Source organism: Leuciscus leuciscus (genome assembly GCF_965113295.1).
Source record: "Leuciscus leuciscus genome assembly, chromosome: 20".
Lineage (NCBI taxonomy): Eukaryota > Metazoa > Chordata > Actinopteri > Cypriniformes > Leuciscidae > Leuciscus > Leuciscus leuciscus.
The window spans coordinates 15,601,759-15,626,135 of NC_138744.1; the positions used below are offsets into that span (position 1 = coordinate 15,601,759).

The 24,377-nt window shown below is 40.5% G+C and overlaps 1 protein-coding gene across 4 annotated transcripts in view; it reads right to left on the reverse strand.

Annotated features, from left to right (window-relative positions):
• Positions 1 to 22,389, reverse strand: part of znf1035 (zinc finger protein 1035) — a 33,549-nt gene extending 11,160 nt beyond the window's left edge. The window contains exons 1-4 of one of the 4 annotated variants that reach the window (XM_082149441.1): positions 20,146 to 22,389; positions 19,345 to 19,414; positions 17,017 to 17,079; positions 11,405 to 11,547 (exon numbers count right to left, since the gene is read on the reverse strand). The gene's annotated coding sequence lies outside the window, so the exon portion shown is untranslated. The remainder of the gene's footprint in view (positions 1 to 11,404; positions 11,548 to 17,016; positions 17,080 to 19,344; positions 19,415 to 20,145) is intronic. The other 3 variants (XM_082149440.1, XM_082149443.1, XM_082149442.1) reach the window with 3 other exon arrangements.
• Positions 22,390 to 24,377: the final 1,988 nt, after the last annotated feature.

Here is a 24,377-nt window from a genome sequence, read left to right on the forward strand (position 1 = left end):
TTACAGCACTACAAGTTTAATTTATCACTTAAAATCAAGACACCCCGAACAGCATGCAGAGTACAAGAAAGACACGGCGGCAGCAGCAAAAAGAAAAGTAGCTCCTCCCAGTCCCAGGACACCCACTCCATCTGTGGCTGACTTCTTAGAAAAGGCAAAAAAGTTTGCCAATGACCGTGCCAAAGCTAAAGGCATTACTAAAAGGATAATGGGATTCATCGCATTGGATGATCAACCATTCTCCGTTGTAGAGGATGTTGGATTGAGCACAAGGTGGAACAGTACTGGAAAGCCTTTTTGCGCAAAAGCGAGTCTACACCGGTTTTCAACCATTTCAGTATCTCTGAGACATTGTTTTGAAATGAGCAACTGTCAGAGAACTGCAATATTATTTTTTTTTTTACTATTCTGATCCCAGGTACTTGTCTGCTCCATGCACAAGCACCGGCAGTGAGAGACTGTTTAGTGCTGCATCTGATGTCATGGATGAGAAGAGGAACCGACTTTCATGTGAGAAAGCAGAGAAGCTACTTTTCATAAAGAAGAACCTGCCACTTTGTGAAGAAGTAGGCTAAGTAGGTTTATGTCTAGGACAGTTATTCATTTGTTGTGGGTTCATCCACATTTTTTGCACTTTTCAATGCATTTTGTTTGTTGTAGGCATACAGAGTTACATTCTTTCAGCAATCAGTTACAAATATAGGCAATTCAAGAAGGTTGGCTTCAAAAAAAAAAAAAAAAAAAAATGTATATATATATATAGTGAGGAAAATAAGTATTTGAACACCCTGCTATTTTGCAAGTTCTCCCACTTGGAAATCATGGAGGGGTCTGAAATTATCATCATAGGTGCATGTCCACTGTGAGAGACAATCTAAAAAAAAAAATCCAGAAATCACAATATATGATACAGCTGCAAATAAGTATTTGAACACCTGTCTATCAGCTAGAATTCTGACCCTCAAAGACCTGTTAGTCTGCCTTTAAAATGTCCACCTCCACTCCATTTATTATCCTAAATTAGATGCACCTGTTTGAGGTCGTTAGCTGCATAAAGACACCTGTCCACCCCATACAATCAGTAAGAATCCAACTACTAACATGGCCAAGACCAAAGAGCTGTCCAAAGACACTAGAGACAAAATTGTACACCTCCACAAGGCTGGAAAGGGCTACGGGGAAATTGCCAAGCAGCTTGGTGAAAAAAGGTTGACTGTTGGAGCAATCATTAGAAAATGGAAGAAGCTAAACATGACTGTCAATCTCCCTCGGACTGGGGCTCCATGCAAGATCTCACCTCGTGGGGTCTCAATGATCCTAAGAAAGGTGAGAAATCAGCCCAGAACTACACGGGAGGAGCTGGTCAATGACCTGAAAAGAGCTGGGACCACCGTTTCCAAGGTTACTGTTGGTAATACACTAAGACGTCATGGTTTGAAATCATGCATGGCACGGAAGGTTCCCCTGCTTAAACCAGCACATGTCAAGGCCCGTCTTAAGTTTGCCAATGACCATTTGGATGATCCAGAGGAGTCATGGGAGAAAGTCATGTGGTCAGATGAGACCAAAATATAACTTTTTGGTCATAATTCCACTAAACGTGTTTGGAGGAAGAAGAATGATGAGTACCATCCCAAGAACACCATCCCTACTGTGAAGCATGGGGGTGGTAGAATCATGCTTTGGGGGTGTTTTTCTGCACATGGGACAGGGCGACTGCACTGTTTTAAGGAGAGGATGACCGGGGCCATGTATTGTGAGATTTTGGGGAACAACCTCCTTCCCTCAGTTAGAGCATTGAAGATGGGTCGAGGCTGGGTCTTCCAACATGACAATGACCCGAAGCACACAGCCAGGATAACCAAGGAGTGGCTCTGTAAGAAGCATATCAAGGTTCTGGCTTGGCCTAGCCAGTCTCCAGACCTAAACCCAATAGAGAATCTTTGGAGGGAGCTCAAACTCTGTGTTTCTCAGCGACAGCCCAGAAACCTGACTGATCTAGAGAAGATCTGTGTGGAGGAGTGGGCCAAAATCCCTCCTGCAGTGTGTGCAAACCTGGTGAAAAACTACAGGAAACATTTGACCTCTGTAATTGCAAACAAAGGCTACTGTACCAAATATTAACATTGATTTTCTCAGGTGTTCAAATACTTATTTGCAGCTGTATCATACAAATAAATAGTTTAAAAAAATCATACATTGTGATTTCTGGATTTTTTTTTTTTAGATTATGTCTCTCACAGTGGACATGCACCTACGATGACAATTTCAGACCCCTCCATGATTTCTAAGTGGGAGAACTTACAAAATAGCAGGGTGTTCAAATACTTATTTTCCTCACTATATATATTATATATGGAACACCATGCTAATACTGTTTAACCCCCTTTCGCCTTCAGAACTGCCTTAATTCTACGTGGCATTGATTCAACAAGGTGCTGAAAGCATTCTTTAGAAATGTTGGCCCATATTGATAGAATAGCATCTTGCAGTTGATGGAGATTTGTGGGATGCACATCCAGGGCACGAAGCTCCCGTTCCACCACATCCCAAAGATGCTCTATTGGGTTGAGATCTGGTGACTGTGGGGGCCATTTTAGTACAGTGAACTCATTGTCATGTTCAAGAAACCAATTTAAAATGATTCAAGCTTTGTGACATGGTGCATTATCCTGCTGGAAGTAGCCATCAGAGGATGGGTACATGGTGGTCATAAAGGGATGGACATGGTCAGAAACAATGCTCCGGTAGGCCGTGGCATTTAAACGATGCCCAATTGGCACTAAGGGGCCTAAAGTGTGCCAAGAAAACATCCCCCACACCATCACACCACCACCAACAGCCAGCACAGTGGTAACAAGGCATGATGGATCCATGTTCTCATTCGGTTTACGCCAAATGATGACTCTACCATCTGAATGTCTCAACAGAAATCGAGACTCATCAGACCAGGCAACATTTTTCCAGTCTTCAACTGTCCAATTTTGGTGAGCTTGTGCAAATTGTAGCCTCTTTTTCCAATTTGTAGTGCAGATGAGTGGTACCCGGTGGGGTCTTCTGCTGTTGTAGCCCATCCGCCTCAAGGTTGTGCGTGTTGTGGCTTCACAAATGCTTTGCTGGATACCTCGGTTGTAACGAGTGGTTATTTTAGCCAAAGTTGCTCTTCTATAAGCTTGAATCGGTCGGCCCATTCTCCTCTTGAAGTCTAGCATCAACAAGGCATTTTCGCCCACAGCACTGCCGCATACTGGATGTTTTTCCCTTTTCATACCATTCTTTGTAAACCCTAGAAATGGTTGTGCGTGAAAATTCCAGTAACTGAGCAGATTGTGAAATACTCAGACCGGCCCATCTGGCACCAACAACCATGCCACGCTCAAAATTGCTTAAATCACCTTTCTTTCCCATTCTGACATTCAGTTTGGAGTTCAGGATATTGTCTTGACCAGGACCACACCCCTAAATGCATTGAAGCAACTGCCATGTGATTGGTTGATTAGATAATTGCATTAATGAGAAATTTAACAGGTGTTCCTAATAATCCTTTAGGTGAGTGTATATTGTACTGTGGCCTCTGTATCAGGATGCATATCATGACTTTGTTGCCAATACACAGCCCCAAAATGTGTATGGAATTTCTATTACAATTTGGAATAAATTCTACAAATTATCAAGAACTTAAGAATCAAATAAGATTTAGAAAACTGACATCTTTAGTTCTCCATGGTCACTGCGATTTTGCCAAGTAAAACATGTTCCTGGGTCAAAATATTTAGTTGATCATGGATCAACATCCCTATCCGAAATCATAGTCCTAACCCTATCCCTACCCCTAAAGCTAACCACAACTTATCCTTAAAATCAGAGGGAAATGATAGGTGAATAACAGCGATGTAGAAGTACCTACTTCCCTTTAAAGGCAGGGTAGGCAGGTTTTTTCAAAAAAAAAAAAAAAAAATCCCCGATTTATTGACTGTCTTTATATACCAATACATAATTAAAATGTAAGTACTCTGAAAAAGAGAGTATAAAAATCGAGTGTCTGTAGTCCTCACAGGGCTGCAATAAACACAGCTACTTATTCCATTCACTCCCACCCCCTCCCTTCTGGGCTCCTTCCAAAGCCACGCCCCCAAAACACATGAACGCGCAATGCCGACCGCTCAGCTGGAGGACAGCGCTGAGCGGAGAGGAGCGTAGTGCGTGACATCATGTCAGAATCACATGTAATAAAATACCTAACTTTATCATTATGAATATAAACAACTAACATGGCTGTCAGTACTCACTATCAAGCTAGCATATCGATACTGGTAAAGTTTAAAATATATTGAGTTTGATTCGGTAACGAGCTAGTAACATAAGGCAAAGCTAAAAACAGGTTGCATTGATACACGTTTTCCCCTTACCATCAGTTACACTGTGATGAAGGTGAATTTCGTGTAAGATTCATAACGGTGTTTTGCATGTAAGAGCTTCCACGATGAAAGCACTGTTGGCTCTGATGAGGACTAAATGTACACTCCGGAGACAAGTAGCCTACCTTTCTACCTTACTAGTTCCTTTTTTTGCCTTGTTTGCCTTTGCTGATTGTATATGCAGGTACTGGGAATTTTGACTGCTCTTCCTAGCTTCCGTGCCTCTTCCCCTCCTCGAGTCAAACGGGTGCGCGCATGTGGACAGCTCCTGTAGCAGCAGGGGTGGTAGCCATGGTAGCAAGTGAGAGTGACAGTCGCCCAGCCAATCATTTCATTCGTTCCGAATGGACATAAGTAGCTGTGTTTATTGCAGCCCTGTGAGGACTACAGACACTCGATTTTTTAAACTATTTTTCGGAGTACTTACATTTTAATTATGTATTGGTATATAAAGACAGTTTAAACAAATTTGGAAAATATTTTTAGAAAAAACCTGCCTACCCTACCTTTAACTTGACAAACTTGATGTTCCTCAAATCTGATTGGCAAAATCTAATGTTGATCCAAGAACATGATGTACTTGGTGAAATTACGTTCACTATGAAGATTCAGAGTTAAATGAGCCTATATATTGGATATATTTGGCTACAAGTTATGGCTTCTGCACTCTCAGTGCTACATTCAGTATAGCTTTCTTAACACAATTGACAATACTATATAATAGTTCATCGTCAACCACAAATCCATTTATAGAAAGGTGATAGCATGGTGCTCTGTCAGCAGATCGGTTGTTAAATACTTATAACTGGAGATCTTGGTAGATTTCTAGAACCCCTATTCCACTGGCATGATGCCACTGCCCAATCAAGAACCATTCTGTGCATTTCCACGAAAGAATTGGTTCTTCAGGCCAGGAAAATTAGCTTGGCACCTTCAAGGGTCTAAGGATTCAGAGGCCAGTCAGGGACAGGATAGTGCCCTTACCAAGAATGTTTTTAAAAAATTACAACTCAAAACAAAACTAGATGGTATAAAACTAGGAACAATAATAAAGGAAGATAGCCTAGATGCTATTTTAAGTAAACACCAGAACATCCTGTGTCTACATCCTGAGACATAGTACACCCCTTAATTTGTATTAGATAAGGCCAAGGGGTGTCCAACCTTGCTCCTGAATGGAACTCCTGCAGAGTTCCAACCTGCTCTGAAATTTCCAATAATGTTGGCGGATCTTGAATAGCTTGTTCAAGCAAATTTAATTTGATTTGGAGAAAACTCTTAAGAAATATGGCTGTCCAGGAACAGAATTGGACATCCCTTGATAAGGCAATAGCCCATTTCCTGACAGAAAGGAATAGATATAGGTAGGAATAAATAGAAAAGGTGATTCCCCAGTGTCTGTTGTGTTCTTGGACATAATGCTGATTTGAAGAACTTAGCATAATCTTGTACTGCATTATCATACATTGCATTCATCATTTAATACCAACATCACTCACCTTCAGCCCCAATGCCTGCTAAATCCTATTTTTTTCCCTCTCCTGTTATTGTTCTTGTGTGGAAACGGAGGCAAACCTTTGTACATCTCTGATCATTGCAGAGATGTACAATCATTCTGGTTCTTTCTTCCAGATATACCCTATTCTTCTACCATTCCTCTCCTTTATAGTCTACACCTGGAGTTCTCAACTCTTGCCCTCAAGATCCACTTTCCTACAGAGTTTAGCTCTAAACCTAATAAAACACACCTGATCAAGCTAATCAATGGTCGTTTCTTAATACCAAATCCCCACGGACAGCACGGCAAATACGCTTATTTTACTCTTTTACTCTATTCATTAGTAAGTGCGAACTAGTGTAAACAACTGCCCCAGGTAATGACATTATCTTCTTTTTTATTTATTTACAAAGATTTATTTTTATAGTTTTTGCCTTTTTATTTTGATAGGACAGTGAGTAGGCAGGAAACGAAGAGGGAGAGAGAAAGGGGGATGGGATTGGGAAAGGTCCACGAGCAGGAACTCTTACTCGGGTCACCTGAGCTGCCCACAAGGCTATCTTCGCTGACAATAGGTAATTATTTTCAACTTGACCGCAATGTTTTATTCTCCATCATTCAATATTTTGCCTGTAAATAAATGAATCTTTATGTTATGTCATCAAAGATTAAAATCTATAAATCAAAATATTTATTGCATTTATGAAGAAAAGGCTCAGCACCAAAGACTCTACGCTTAATGCCTCAATGGCGTATTATGTCTCTGGGCAGATTGCTGGCAACAGCCATTTTAGGATTGTTGCTGATTTGGTATTAGTGACTTAAAGGGAAACTTCACCTCTGGAAAGATGAATGTGTATTTAAAATTGGTCATTTATGTAGAAGAAATGTGAAATTATTTTTGAATTTGGAGCTTTCTAGACTGAGAAAAGCCAGAAAATTTATTTTTGGCTTATGTGGATGAATGACAACAACTCCCAGAATGCACTTGCTTCGCTGCCCTAGGAGGCCACTCCCAAGCCACGCCTACAGGTAAGAGAGCGCAGTTAAAAACAAGGCTAGGCTACTAGTGAGTCTCCGTGACGAGTCTGATTTCGAGATTGCCCAAAATGTCCGGGATTCGGCTTTTGCGTTTTACAGTCGCCATTCATTATGTTTACTGTGGCGAGCAGGACGAGGCTGAGGGGCGCGGGAGAACAGCGCGAGGCCGGTGGCGTGATTACTGAGACGCACCGGTCTCGTATCTCTCACGGAGGAGACGGGAATTTTCTTAGCAATGTTAAAACGCACATCAACCGATTACTTGTTTAGCGTTCATGTAAACACTACATTCAGATTCACCAATCGGAATGAATTCAGTTAGATTGAAACAAAAGGTGTGCATGTAAACAATGAATGGTGACTGCAGAAAGTAAAAGCAGAATCCCAGACATTTTGGACGATCTCGACGGCCGGACATATCCGGGAAAAAGAGGATGGTAACCCCTACTACTCAGCTTTCACCTACTACTCAGCTTTCTCCACAGAACAAGAGCCTGCTAGCTTAGCTTCCAAAAAAAGATGGCTGACACTATGTGTACATTCTGTGAGTGAGATCCCACCCTCTATGGGCGGGTTGAGAACATGTGGAACAGCCCCTACTACTGACTGTAGTCTTTAGCCTCTGGCCCAAAAATCCTCCGATGACGCAAAATGACGATTTTTGCGTCATCGGAGGATTTTTTTCCAGACAAAAAAATACATAAATCTCTCGTCTCAGGGGGATATGAGGGTGGAAAGCACGGTAATTTGAAAATACTACAAGTTTTCTACTAACACAAAGCTTAATGCTAAATCCTGAAGTATCCCTTTAAGAGTCCTCTTGACTACCCCTAACTTTTCACAGATTTAGAGCTGGTTTTAGAACTAAAATGGCAATTATTTTGAATAGTTTCTCCTAAATCTGCAAGTTAGGAGCTACTTTTAGCCTTAAGATGTTTTGTGAAGTCAGGCCTATCAAAAAAACCACACGTCACTCAACTAACTTCTCACAATCTGCAGTACTTAGCCTGACTTCTACCAGCCACAATCCAAAAAATAAAAACCTACTCAAAACTGCCCAACTTACCAAAACACATAACTTTTAAACTCATAAAGTATATAGACTGTTAACTGCCTTGGACAAGACCTTAGCCAAGGCAAATCTTTAAGTTAAAATTAGGGAACAAAAAATAAATATGGGACTAAGAATCTAAGGCAGGGATAGGCAACTCTGCTCCTGTTGGGACACTTGTGTCACATTTTAGATCCAACCACAATTTAACACATCTACCTGTAATCCTGAAGACTATGTTTAGGTGTGTTTTAATAAGGCTGGAAGTAAAATCTGCAAAAAAAAATTGTGGCCCCCCAGGTTCAGAGTTGCCCATCTTGTAACCAGGTACCTTGATAAATAAATAAACTTCAGCCAGTCCTTTGGAAAACCACTGAAAGCTGCAGGTGCTACTCTGCTTCTCTACATCCAGGAATAGCACAAAGTTTTGTAGACACCATATCTTACACTTATTGTTAAGCCTGGTTCACACGGCAGGATAATTAGGCCGATTTTAGCCCCGATTCACCCCTTCCGACAATCTTAAGGATGCTCCGATTATCGTAAAATAATCTGATCAGATATTCCTGCCGTGTGTGGTGTGTTAAGGCTGCTCTCGTCTGCTCGGAAGGACGTCGGGACCGTTCCGATCTCAAATCGGGGATATCCAACATGTTGGATTTATTTGGCCCGATTTCTTCTCGTGTGTGGTGTCCCCCGAGCACGCAGCCTGTGGACTGTGGAGTGTAGCCAATCAGAAAGCGAGGTGACGAGGCGGCGAGGAAACACCGGGAAATATAATCAAAACAGCCGGCGGCATCGCGCACCAGAAAGTCCGGTGGACGTCAGAGATCATCGCCTTTTCTTTTGATAACGTTTTTTTTTCGGTTAAAAACAAACTACAAACTATTGCCACTGCATCCTCTTCGTCCGCCATGATTGTTTACTCTGAAGTCACGTTTGATCTCGAGGTATTTTGCGCGATTTCCCGTCTGATCTGGGAATGCTCGGGAGTCAAATCGGTTCGTGTGTGATGTGTTGATTTTGCCGTGTGGCTGCGCACCACACACTGTACGACCAAAACTGTTAGACCCGTGATTTTTTTATCCCTGTGTGTGGGGTCTCTCAGGTTTGGAAAATCGGCCGACAATTTTAAAATCGTCCCGTGTGAACCAGGCTTTAGTTAAATACTAACTGTGAAAAATCTACTGATGTTGAGGAAAAATAGACTACATTCACATTAGTCTCTGAGATTGACAAACATGTTAACTGACAGGTGTGACTCAAACTGTCCTGTTCATACAGTAAACTATTGTAAACCAGCCAGGGCTGCGTTTCTCAAAAGCATCAAAATCCCAAGTAGATCGTAGAACCATTGCCACCAATGGTCTCGACGATCAACTTAGCTCACGATGCTTTTAGGAAACGCAGCCAAGTACTATAAGAATGAGGAACTAAATGTCAAGCCATTATATTTTTGCAATTAGTGCCAAGAATATCACCAGAGAAAATTTAAATATAGTAAAACAAACACCAAATATAGCAACATAACTCCAGAAAGTCTCATCAGACTGGACACAATCTTATTTAATAAACTATCCAAAATAAAAATATCCAAACAAAGTGAGGCACACAGATACAGAAACATGTGCCTTGTTGCTAAGATTTGTTCTAAAGTAGTCTCAGTGCATCAGGAGTCAGATTTCACTTTTCATGAGACGACAGTAGCCTATATAGCAGATAAATTGAAAGTAGATGATTTGGTGTACAAAAGATCTTGAGCATCATTGACAAAAACCTTAGCTTGTAAAATGTGTGGTCAGTCCCACCGCACCTTATACACTGGTTATGCATGATCACAAATTTGAAAAGCACGCATTCAAAATCGATTTCAATACCCTGCATATTGAAAGCGGCTCCCTGTTTGCCACGAATTATAGGCCTATACACAGAGTACACATGATCACGCTTTCAAAAGCTAAAGTGATAAAAGCGTGCGCACGCATTCAATTCAAAAGTTAATATCGGAATAACTGATTTCTTATAACTGAATGTATGGTGTAGCATTTGGGTCATACACAGACTAGGGTTGTGCCGATGGACGATATCATCGTCCATCGTGATGGCTGACCGACATCACGATGGAGAGCCACCATCGTGATGCCACGCCCCCCACCCTGTCAGACCAGCCCAGTCTCACGGCAGTTCGTTTTCGTGTGTACACCAGTGGTTGGGAACCTATGGCTCGTGTGGCTCGCAAGGTCTCTCACCCTTTACCAACAAACGATAAAAAAAATGAAGACGTGTGTGTTCAGTGCTGTTCGCGAGTGTCACGAGTCACCACAGCAATCTACCAAACGCTTACGTTTCTGTGGTAACCTAACAGTTACTGCTCCTGCACTGGGATTCAAGCAGAGCAGCTTGTTTAAGGTGATGGCGAAATTCAGTTTAAAACAGCAATGAAAATGTAAAAGTAGGCTTTATAAACTTTAATATATCCTTTTATTGAAACGGGTGCTTTGCTGTGCAAAGAGAAACATTTCACCCGTTGGCCGCTGGTACTTTCACTTTTGCCGCAGAGACCCTTTATGTCCTATAAATGTATCGTATTGTTGATAATCCGCGCAGATTTCAGTTGACGATTATGTAAAGTTCATAACAAAACATGAATGAGAAAGAAAAGAGCAGGATGTGCTATTGAAAAGAAATATTAAAAGCACGATAAGTCGCGAAAGAGAACTGAATTCTACTGACAGGATGGTGCGCGCGCGCTCCGAGCGCAACATGGTCAAGTAGTCTTTGTCTTCGGTTGCGCGCCTGAACGGCCAAATAAACATAGAAATATTTCAAAATGCCAAGCCGAGTATTCCCGTGGCGTAAACACAGTAGATGTAAGTAGCTACAATGTGCACTCTCCGTGTCTCTTCGTGATCGTGAGCACACAACCCCCCTCCCCCCGACGATATCATCGTCCATCGCGATGTTTTACTGTAAACATCGTCAACTGCCAATTTAGGGGACATCGCCCAACCCTAACACAGACCACAAACTGATGGGAGCAGTTCCAGTCAAAGACAAAAACTGGTTCCAAACCCATCAGATGACACACAGCAATATCTCCGGAACCCCAAATGGAAACAAAAAGAAAAGGCAACATATGCAGTACAGAGTGGTTATCCCACTGTGATGTGACGCATGGTTAGTTGTCCAGTACAGTTCCAATAACACATCACAGATGCCATGCAAGCATAAGTACCTCAATTACATGGAACACAAAGCATTAATTGTAAGAAGTTTGATGAAAAAAAATGCAAAATTCTAAAAGCTATTTTTAGATTAAAATAATTTACACAAAGCAGCATATTGATTTGCTCAAGTCCCCCCCAATTAAAAGATTTATACATAATGTTGACTCACATGAGATGAAATGTCAAGACCAAGGGTAGCCAACCGCGCTCCTGAAGGATACCCTTCTGCAGACTTCATTCTCAACCCTGCTCCAACACACCTGTGATTGAGTTGACCAATAAAATTGTCTGCAGGGTGAGGTGCGCGCTTAACTGGTTTGGGGGGAAAAAGGAAAAAGAAATCATGCATCCTGAACACCTTTGATCAACCTGCTACAGATGTGCTTGATTAGGGCTGGAGCTAAACTCAGCAAGATGGTTGCCCTCCATGGCTGACCAAACCTGTCCTGGAGGTTTACCAAACCTGTCCACCCCTGCACATTTTAGTTTTCTCCATCTAACAAACCTGAATTAACTCATTAGCTCATTAGTAGAGACTGCAGAACCCGAAATTGGTGTGCCCAAAACCGGAGACATCCAAAATCTGCATGGGTAGAAGGTCTCCGGGACAGATTTGAGAAGCACTGGCCTAGACCAGAGCTTTTCAACTCAAGTCTCCAGAACACTGGCCCTCCAGGAATTGAGTTCCAACCCTAACCAAACAGCCCAAAACAAGCTTATCACAGTGTTCAGAATTACTTGCAAATTACAGAGGTTTTTAATTAGGCTTGGAACTAAAGACCACAGGACACCAGCCCTCCAGAACTGGAGTTGAAGAGCCCTGATCTAGACATTAGTCATCTAGAAAAAAAAAATTTATTCTAAAATAAAAGTCGCCCCCTGCCATAAGATATCATACATTTGACGGAGTTACTAATATTAGTAAATAATACTTCGTAAACATTAATAATATTACTTGTTTTCTGACCAGTGCTCAAGACTATACGATGCATAAACACAAAACAAGCAAACCAATCTAAAAATATACAAAAAAATAAACCTACAGACACAAAATAACAATGGAGCATGAGTTAAAGGGATACTTCACCGTTTTTTCATATTAAACTATGTTATTCCCTTAACTAAGACGAGTTGATACATACCTCTATCGTCTCAGTGCGTGCACTAAATCCCTCTGTCTTGCGGCGAAACTTTGTTAGCCCAGTTCATTTAATATGGGCCAAGCAGAGAAGATACCAAACACCTCCACGTTTTCCCTATTTAAATACAGTTACTCGCGAAGTGTAACTCGACCTAGGACGGTGACACAAAACAAAACGTTGCGCTTTTCTAAGCGTGTAAAATGGATAACTATTTTGTATGGCGGAATACCATAGCAAGTGCTTGTAAGCACTTCGACTTGGCGCAGTAATATCTTCACTCGTGAAAAATCCTCTCACCGGCCCCCGCTCCCTCTAGTGAAGATATTACTGCGCCAAGTCGAAGTGCTTACAAGCACTTGCTATGGTATTCCACCATACAAAATAGTTATCCATTTTACACGCTTAGAAAAGCGCAACGTTTTGTTTTGTGTCACCGTCCTAGGTCGAGTTACACTTCGCGAGTAACTGTATTTAAATAGGGAAAACGTGGAGGTGTTTGGTAGCTTCTCTGCTTTGCCCATATTAAATGAACTGGGCTAACAAAGTTTCGCCACAAGACAGAGGGATTTAGTGCACGCACTGAGACGATAGAGGTATGTATCAACTCGTCTTAGTTAAGGGAATAACATAGTTTAATATGAAAAAACGGTGAAGTATCCCTTTAAGCACATGCAATCCATTGGTCCAAATAAAATGAGTATGAGCTGACGCTGTTCCTGTTAGATGAAATCAACCACAATGATCCACTACTTCTATACACAGATCAAGGTTAGACTGTGAATAGACAGCCGTGAGTTCTCTGCCTGCAGTGTAATGAAGCAGCCAGCCTCATAACACGAACCACCAACAATTCACAAAATAAAAGGGAGATTTAATCCAAGAATGTCCATTATGAATGTTTGTAGTATGAAACTGATAAAAGGAATAAAAATCAACAAATTCACAGCACGGGTGTAAAAGCGGCAGCAGTTAGTAAACAATACTGAAATCTATTGGAGTGGATGCATGTTCAAGTCCAAGATCACGGACCAAGATCATTGACTGACATGTCAAAGAATACAGCCAAGGGAAACTAAAAAAAACGAATGAAAGTGCATGTGCCTTTAGCAAGTTCATTGTAAAACAAGAAATTCATTTGCAAGCTTGAATGCACACCTGGGACCTGTCTCAAATGGCGCACATTGTGCACTTGCAGTTTTGTGGACCTGCGATGACTGCTGCAAGCGTGAGCACAAGTCCACAAGACCATAGGGTGCCCCATTTGACATTTCTAGGTTTAAGAAGGATGTTCCCAGGCATTGGGACTGTTATGTGCCCTTGATGCACACTTTTGCCATGCTGGCCTTGACGCAGGCTGCATAGCAGATGACTACCTGACATTCTATACACAAATGTTTTAACAGGACAGGGTAAACAATTTAACCTAACTGTAAGATTATGTAATAGATATTATCAGTAAAATCCAGTAAGCAACTGTCCTTTTGAGAGAACCTAAATGAGACTGTTGTTTATGGTTGAAAATGCAATTTTCAGTGCAATGGCCCATGCTCTGAACCCTAGAAAACAGAGGTGCCACATAACCTGTTTTGCAAAAAAGAACAAAAAATATATATAAAGAAAAGCTCCAGATACACCATATGGTCAAAAGTAAATGGACAACTCCTTTTACTTAATAAGTTTGGATATTACAGTAAATTCTCTGAGGATAAATCTTAATTCTGCTGCATACAATGACATTGTAGGTACACCGTGCAGCAGGGTTGCCTAACCCTGTTCCTGGAGATCTACCGTACTGCAAAGTTCAGATCCAACCCATATCCAACACACCTGTCTGTAATTATCAAGTGCTCCAGAAAATCTTAATGAGCTGGTTCAATTGTGTTTGATCAGGATTGGAGCTGAACTTTGCAGGAAGGTGGATCTCCAGGAACAGGATTGGGCAACCCTGCAATATGGGATACCAATATGATACCATAATACCCCTGTGCACAAAGCAGGTATCCATAAAGAAATGGTCTATGGAGGACCAATGTTTACTGGGTGATCAGAAATTTGGCATAAACATTTGGCCCAATTAAGGTATTCCGCAAGAGGTTTGTTTTTGCAGGTTCGGCTGAGCTTCTGTTTATGTTCGCTGATCAACAATTAAATGTGAATAAAAGCCTAAATTCAATCTGTTCATCCTATAAAGCAATAAAGTCTCTTCAGAAAATTTGGACTAAACCACTCAATTCATATGGATTAGTTTTACGATCTCTTTTTAAACTTTTTGAAGCGTCAAAATAGTAGTTGCATATTGGTCAATGGAGGGACAGAAATCCCTCAGATTTCATTAAAAAGATCTTCATTTGTGCTCTGAAGATGAATGAAGGTCTTACATGTTTGGAACGACATGAGGGTGAATAATTAATGACATTTTTGGGTGAACTAGGCCTATCCCTTTGAGTGATACTGATGGAGGTGGGATACTTGCATCCACCAGTTTGGCGTAAATGATGGCCCTTTTCACAAATACTGTTTGCGCATTTTCAGTTACAATACTCACAGATGCTAGCCTGGCAAGCCAGACCCACATCAAGATGTTGGGTCTGGGAACACACCATTGGCAGGGCTCAATCCGAGGGGCGGGATAAACGGTTGTCTTTCAAATTCCCTCTGCACACAATAGGATAGCGCTACAACCAACCAGAGCGTTTTGATAGATTAAACTTTTGCCGTATCTAGTCGGCAAAACTACGACCACATCTACCTTTTTTAGAACGACTTAAGTGCCATTCTTTGTTCTTTTCTCAAAGAAAAGCTTAAAGGAGAACTCCGGGCAATTTTTAAGTTAATCTTGATCGTTATACCTTTGTGAGTACTGTCTATAGAAAAAAAAAACGAACCGGATTGGTGCTTGCAACACGGAGCTGCTACAGCTAATGCCCAGAGCTCCCACTCAGCTAAAACGGCCGTTATGGGGGCATAATACATAAAGAGTGTCTTTGTGCCTCTTGACAGACACAAAATGCAATTAAAATGTCTGTCCAACATGAACAGGGCCCTTACATGACAACAAGATGCGTTTAGCAACTTAGCCATTGTTTAAATTCACCTAAATAGTGTTTTAGACGGCTAGTTGTAGTCTCGCGCTGAAGTCCCGTGGGAACTCAGTTGTAGCCGGAAAAAGGTAAATAGCAGTGTTCAGGTGGGAGGAGCATAGTGTGTGAAGACTGAAGAGATCGGAGTTGCTCACAAGTGAAGAAGAAATGGTTCGAGTTTGTGCCGTTCCGAATTGTGGCAACAGAAATGGAAGGATAAATAAAGTTTACCACCCGTCTTCGTCCACGGAATGGCATTTTTCTTCAACCGGCCCCGCTGTGTTGTGTCTGTGTAGTCATCCTTGTCAAAATGTTCGCTGCAAATGCGGTAATCTTTAGCGCGTAGTACTTGTATAGGAGTTTGCACATCAAGTTGAAGTACAACTAGCCACAACTGCAGAATCTCGAGGTCATGGAAAGGAAGACGATGAAAATTTAAGTTCTTGTATTTTCGCATTCTGTTGCCACAATTCGGAACGGCACAAACGCGAACCATTTCTTCTTCACTGCTATTTACCTTTTTCCGGCTACAACTGAGTTCCCACGGGACTTCAGCGCGAGACTACAGCTAGCCGTCTAAAACACTATTTAGGTGAATTTAAACAATGGCTAAGTTGCTAAACGCATCTTGTTGTCATGTAAGGGCCCTTTTCATGTTGGACAGAGAATTTAATTGCATTTTGTGTCTGTTAAGAGGCACAAAGACACTCTTTTTACGTATTATGCCCCCATAACTGCCGTTTTAGCTGAGTGGGAGCTCTGGGCATTAGCTGTAGCAGCTCCGTGTTGCAAGCACCAATCCGGTTCGTATTTTTTTCTATAGACAGTACTCACAAAGGTATAACGATCAAGATTGACTTAAAAATTGCCCGGAGTTCTCCTTTAACTCAAAGTCCTCCAAAAGTCACGAAAGGCCACTGTTCAGCAGCAGCAGCAGCAGCCATTCTTTGTTTTCAAGTAGCAGGGAACCCTCGCAACTCTGTTGTCATTATGTTAAGCCCGCCCGCCAACTCTATACACGATGTGATTGGCCTGACTAGAGTTTGTTTTTTCAGCTCGAAAGCCAACGGAGAGTTGCTAGACCACCCTGGCTGCAAAATAAAATTTGCTGCTGCTAGGGTGCGTCTAGATTTCTAGGCTAAACAGATATTTCAATATTTTCGCTGTGAAGCACATGCTAAGTTCGTCAGACAGCATGTCGAAAATGCAGTAAACATATCAACTGTTTTACAACTTAAGATCAATCTAATTTAATTATAAAGCAAATAATTGTATTGTAATAATTAAAGACAGGTGCAGTACATGTGAAAATTCATAAGCCTTATTCGGACAGGACTAGTTTTCCAGGTGGATGTTAGAGGAATTCATGTTTCACAGACGTACTTTGCGATTTTAATCCCGTCCGAAACTGCCAAGTCAGGGTTTTTCTCAATCAACCACTGTAAAGATTCCAGGGCAAATTACCCACTGTTTCGGCAAACTCAACGGTCCTCTGAGAAATCTAATCTCATCCAAATGCAAATGTCAGTGATTGTTGTCCTCATGTGTTTTTGACCTACCTGAGCTACCGTTTCCGCACCAATCTTCGGCATGCTTTCATTTAGTTTCAATATGGATAGTATCTGACGAAAAAATAACATATAGGCCTACAATCAATAAATAGAGCCAAATTGCAGAAACGGCAAAGACTGCCCATTTTAAGTGTCAGTTAAGAATAATATACTGGTTTAGATTTCTCTACTCACTTATGCAAGTTTTTTTATAAACATCCGCGGCTCTTTTATAATAACTTAAAATTGTTTTAACAAATAATAAATTAAAAGACATAGGCCTAAGTCATACGTGATACACGCAAGCACAGCACATGACCTTCTGTAACACCCATTTCTAGAAAATACACTCCCACCTCTGTAATAAACATGGAGACGTTAGTCCCGTCCGAATCAGTACATGAAATCACAGAGTCATCATACAATAAAAATGGACAATTCTTTTAATGCAATATTGCAGTGTTTATTATAAAATATTTATCCATGCTCATTTTTTTTTTATTCACGTGCCCTCAAAATCTTTAATCAAAATAACTTTCCCTCCCATTTGCAACGACATCTCTTCCCCGGGAAAATCTGTCACTCACATGAGATTGCATCATACCAAATGACAATGATACAATTTTTTCTTTTCAAAGAAACCTTTTTACCTGGGTATTCATCACAATAGGGAAAAAAAGACTATCACAACTTATGTCATGTCGACTTAAAATGTACTCTGTAATTAAAAAATATGGTGCCATCTTGGTCTAGCTGTAGTCTCGCGCTGAAGTCCCGTGGGAACTCAGTTGTAGCCGGAACACGACGCTCCTCCCACCTGCACTATGTGCGCGATTTTCCCCCCAAACCACTTCAGCGGAAAACCCGCCCTGCAGCTGATTTCATTGGTTTAGGTTACAGTGACGGGTAGGTTTAGGGATCAGTGTTTGGTGTAGGCAATCTGTAATTGACATGACCAATCAAAACCTTAGAATCAGCTGCAGGGCGGGATTTCCGCTGAAGTGGTTTAAAAAAAAAAAATAAAAATAAAAAATATCACGCGCACTTACTATTTACCTTTTTCCGGCTACAACTGAGTTCCCACGGGACTTCAACGCGAGACTACAGCTAGCTGTCTAAAACACTATTTAGGTGAGTTTAAACAATGGCTAAGTTGCTAAACGCATCTTGTTGTCATGTAAGGGCCCTGTTCATGTTGGACAGACATTTTAATTGCATTTTGTGTCTGTTAAGAGGCACAAAGACACTCTTTAGGTTTATGCCCCCATAACTGCCGTTTTAGCTGAATGGGAGCTCTGGGCATTAACTGTAACAGCTCCGCGTTGCAAGCACCAATCCGGTTCGTTTTTTTTTCTATAGACAGTAGGCTACTCACAAAAGTAAAACGATCAAGATTAACTTAAAAATTCACCGGAGTTCTCCTTTAATGTAAAATAAATCAGCTTTTATTAGGCTACTGATATGAATACTTGAATATTCATCTCATGTACTTTTCATTTAAAAAGTCAAAATAAAAAAATAAAAATAAAACTGAGCGCACTTTTAAAATGTCAGCGATGGAAAGACCATTAAATGTTAGCTTTTTTTAATAATCAATTTTTTTCCTTATCACATATCCATCTTCTATCATTCACACACAAGATTTTTAACAAATAATCCTAATACGTTTAGACAACTCTTCAGTCACATTTGGTTCTGAAACTGCACTGTGTTTAAAACTGGATTAGTATTGCTACCACTCTAGGTTTAATGGAAAATTATATGAATGACTTGTAAAGTCATTATTAAATGTGTAAGCTAAATGTGAGAAAAAAATGTGTCTTCAACCGTGTACATTTCATTTTGCCATCAAGTAAGATGATCAATTAGCTAACCAGTGCTGTTGACATGACAAACAAAGTTTATTATTAATATACTACTCTATCATAATCAATGTCATCTTGGGCTCATACACAAATGCCTGCATTCAAGTCACAAATGTTATGCTCAGGTTGGATAACAGGGTGATGTGCATGCAGAGAGTATTCCACAAGTTACCTTACTAATAATTATATTATAACACGCTAACTTGTGTGTTATATGAATGTGTGCAGTAAGTAAAAAAAGTCACTGCTTTGACAGTACTCAAAGCTTTTGCATGTGGCTATTATATTGTAAAATAAAGATACATGAGGAAGGTTCATTGACAAGATGCAATAACTCCTCTCAATTCCACCAGAAGATACCATACATCATTATCTATACATGAAAGCAAGTAAACACCCATATATTCTATGAGCAATAACATATAGTGAGAAGAATTAAAAACAGCCTGCAAAATTAGTAAAGTCAACTTACCCTAATATGCCAGTACACATTCCAAAAGCAAACTCACTCCAGTGATCAACGTTTCGTTGTTAAACATACACTGCAAAAAAAAAAAAAAAGAGAGAAAAAAACGGCTGACATCATTATCAAACATTCATGTCTAAAGGGGAAAGACTTCTAATCATAATACATTTATACATTTCTTTACACATAAAACAGTGTTACTTTCACGAACATCTTAAACCATTTCAAATTCTTTAAACTATACAAACTAAATATATTGTTAAAACAAAACAGCTATATAATAGGTTCACCATGGAAACCTTTAGCCTCTAAATGATGGAGTATGAGTCCCTCCTGACAGTGTACAGTGACAAACCAGTGGCTGTTTTAAAGTGATGCAGATTTTTAGTTATAGTGACACTTGTAACAGTCAATAAATGATCAGATGTGTCAAGTACAGTAACATAAATATAAGGATGTATACTGAATTAAAACGTTAATTTATGCATTTTATTTGTAATTTGGTTGTTTATATAATGCTAACGGAGCAACCAGAAAGAGAAATGCACGAAGCTAAGCTGGCTGGCTAGCAACATGGAAGTCCAACGTCACAAAACAAAATGGGCTGCATGCTTGGAACCTGGAGTACGAGCACACAAACAAGAACTGGCGATCCCAGAAACTACGCAAATCAACGTCTAAATTTGCGATGTAAATCTTGCCTAGTGCATTATACTCTTAGTATTATATTTCCCCGTTAAATAACGTAGCAAAGCAGTATAAGCTTCTCCCCATGAGATTCTCCCCTTCAGAACGGCTCGTACTCACCGTCGTGCTCGGCTTCCTGCTGCTGTCGTTTTCCTTTGTAAGATGCACCTTCCCGTTGCGCAATGCGCACATAAGATATTCCCAAACTTTCAATCCAAGTTAAAGCTCATTGGAACACTATTCATTATTTTAAAAAATCATTACGGGTTTGATGTTAGTACAATTCGATGCACATTCACCAAACAATGTGGCTCACCCGACCCCGGGATATTTCGTGACACTCGACCACTTGGACCTATGAGAAGACGGCAAAAGGAGAGGAAGACCCGCCTCCAGTTCTACGGGGCCTCCATTTCAATGTCCAATGTGTGGAAGCATTTTTTTGCGCATGGTATCTTAGGAACATACCTTAAAATGGCTGCCGATGTTGTGGGAGGTGCTTATTAGATATATTCTGTCGACCATCCTACATGATGCCTTTGATTGTTGCAGGGTGCAGTACCACAGTTTCTTGTCAAAGAACTTGACTTACCCAGCGTTCCAACAATCCAAGCCACCTATCTTGTTCTTTAATGCGGTAAGATATTTCATTATTACTATTGTGACAAATATGTCACAGAACCGATTTTGGAGCCCACCACACCTTTGCACCTGATAACCTACTGTAAAAGTTTAATAAGCAATGTGGACTGTTATCTTGTATATTGGAAAAGGTAATTGTAACAAACAACTAATGAACTAAACAACTAATGTGGTTCCTCTGGATAAATCAGATTAACATTGTGAGTCTGATAAAAAAAAATATATATCACTGAAAGCATCCATTCACTCATTTCATTTGAGCAGGTTGTAGGCACAACTAATGCAAATGCTTACTTTTTTTAACCCCAAGGGATGTCCTGGCAAAGATGCATAAATGTACCACTCAGTGAAAGGCTCAACTTTGCTCAGGGAGTTAAACAGCCCTTAATATTTACAATTTCCCCCTATACTCCTTCACCAGCTCTACCCATTTCTTAGCTCAATTTCAATTATTTGGATGAATCCCTCCCTCTTCTTCCTAGAGTTGTATCTCTGTAAGGAGCATAGATTCAATACTAGAGAGCTGTCACTCATAGTGAAAGGGAACCGTTAAAAAGTGTAAATTGGTTGAAACAACACATTATGGCTACATATATTATAAACAGGGAACATAGTTTCAGAGCAATAGACTTGTGGTCAGCACTCCGACATATGGCACAGCTGTGCTTCAGGCAACCCAAGTTCGAGTACCGACTTGAGGTCCTTTGCCTGTCCTGTTCCCCTCTCTCCTCTCCATTGCTTCTTGTCTCATCTACACTATCCTATCTAATAAAGGCATAACAGGCCAAAAACATAACTTGAGAAAAAAAACAAAAAAAAACAAGGAACATGGTGAGTCTATAATGTCATTAAGGCCTATTGATATGAATTACTAAATGTAAGCATGCAAACAGTTTGGGAGGTTGCTGACTTTGGCAAACAGGAGCGCTTTTACTAGTATACCTTAAAGGTGAAGTATGTAAGATTTTTTTTTTAAATGTTAAAATACATTCCCTTAACCCAGTTTGTTAAACATTGAGCCCTCCAGGCACCATCTAAACATTGAGAGGGGTTTGCTCAGATCTGTCAATCTCTTTCCAGCTCAACCAACATCGTGAGTTTTTGGCGAGGTTACTGTTGCAGGCTGAGCCAGTGTGGGACCAAGGCTGACATGTTACATGGGAAAAGACATTCTGCAGAAGTGCAAGCCAAATTTCACTGCATTTAGACCTTCAAAGGTTAAACAGGTTATGAACACATCAAAGTGAACCGGGCACTGCGATGAAACATGTTACAATGGAAGCTTCAATATAGAGTTCTTCAACCCTGCTCCTGGGGACACACTGTCCAGCAAAGTTTATTTCCAATCTGCTTCAGCACACCTGCCTGTGTTTTTCAAGCAATCTTGAAGAGCTTGATTAGCTGCTTCAGGTGTGTTTGATTTGGGTTAGAACTAAACTCCGCAGGACATGGGTCTCCAGGAGCAGGGATGAAGACCTCTGCCATACAGAATCATCATGCATCCTTTCAGAAAAACAAAGTACAAGTTTATAATGTTTACTTTGACATGTCCAGTGTAGACAGCTTCAAATAGTTGAGATGTCATGTCATAAAATACGCCTGGTGCACTTACGTTGAATGGGTTTATTATAAACCCCAGATGCTCAGGTTTGGTCTTGGCAGAGGGTTAGCCTTCTCAATTGCTTACTCATGACGCATAGCAACACAGCTAAAAGTATTCCTAAAATTTAGGACCTTTATTGAAAGTAGCCTGCTTTTACCTGTTAGGACATGCCTTCACAAGCACCCATAATAGCTGTATTTGTGATGTTTGAATTGGTGGAGGCATGACACACAAAATGGCCATTTGCAAAATATGCTATATTTTTGTAATTCTGCTAGGTGCCACTAGTGTCACAGAAACTACATACTTCACCTTTTAACACAGTGTTGTGCCACTCACTAAAATGGTCCTAAAAACAAAATTACTTTACTCAATAAGAAATATTTGAAATACACTACATGCTGTATAACCGAATTGGGTGGAAACTTGCCCAGATTAATTTTTTACATAAGACAGGGACGGGCATCTCCAGTCCTAGAGGGCCACTGTCCTTCAGAGTTCAGCCTGCCTATAATTTTCAAGCAATCCTTTAGACTTGTTTTTCAGGTATGTTTGACTGGGGATCGAGCTAAACTCTGACAGTGGCCCTCCAGGACTGGAATTGCCCATCCCTGACATAAGACTATTAAGAAAGGGTGTTGTATAAGGAATTGACTCTAACTGGGAGGTAGGGGCAATATGCCAATGGACACTTGTAGCCTACTTGATTTTTTTTTTTTAAATCCAATGACATGCTCTCACTCAGAAAGGGGCACACTGGCACACGTGTTGACTACATTACTGCTTGGAGAAGATGAGTATAGAAAAACAGATTTCTACAGAACACAAACAAAGGACCATTAAAACGAGATATTGTTTTAAAGCCTTTAAATGGCTTCCTTATATTGTTAAATAAATAAATAAAAAACACTAGCCTTTGCCTGATTTATAATGGAGGAGGTGAAGTAACTCTTGACAGTATAGTTGTGCCTTTTTGTGTCTGGGTATTTGGGGTTTTGTAACATTCTTTCTAAAATAAAATTAAGTTGAGGTTGACACAAAACAACCTAATTATCCAGGTCAGTTACTTGATGTCAGAGTCGCTTCACTTATCTATAGTTGCTCTGGTAGCTTCTGACAGATTATTTAAACATTCTTTATGTTAATCTACCTATAATATAGGATAGAACTTTGCAAATAAGCATTTTCATTTCTTCATTTAGAGCAGGGGTGCCCAATCCTGCTCCAAGAAGGCCAATGTCCTGCAGAGTTCTACAGAGTCCAACCCTAATTAAACACTCCTGAACCAGCTAATCAAGGTATTAAGGATTAGTAGAAATGTATAGGCATGTCCCTCCAGAAGCTAAAATGGGCACCCCTGATTTAGAGGATGATTTATCCAAAGCGACTTGGGAATAACATATGTAGAAGCAATTGATCCAAGGGACAACACAACAGAAGTATATCATACCAAACTTTTTTTTTTTTTTTTACGTACTAGAATAGTATGTTTATGCAGTGTCAGTGCATATAGATTTTTAATCTCCTACAGAATGTGACTTTAGCCATTTCTTAAAGACAGTAAGGGATTGCATGGTTAGAGTGAAGGTTGAGAGTTCATTCCACCACCAAAAGACAGGAACAGTGTGAAGGTTTTAGGAAGTACCCTGTGACACTATAATGGCACCATCATGTGTTCTTTGACTGACTGCAGGGGATGATGGGAGAATGAAGTACTGGTCCGGTATGCTAGTATTAGAGCCTTGAATTTGATGTAGATGCCTATAGGCAGAGAGTCAAGAGGTTTGTGTGGTGTTCCAAATTCTGGCTAACTGAAGACAAGAACAAGATACTCTGATGTATTTTGGATCATCTGCCAGGCTTGACAGTAGGAAGGCCAGATAGTAAAGCATTCCAATTCTCCAGGTTTAGGATGACAAGAGTCTGGACCCAGAGCTACACAGCATAATCCGACAGGTGTGGGCTAATTTTCTTTATGTTAAAGAGCATAAACTGGGCAGTTATTGGGATGGTTGTTAAATACTACACAAATATGGCTGCTTTATGGTTGAGTCTAACAACAACTTGGTGTTGTTGTTGTGCTCAATTGAAGGCCTTGGCTGGGATG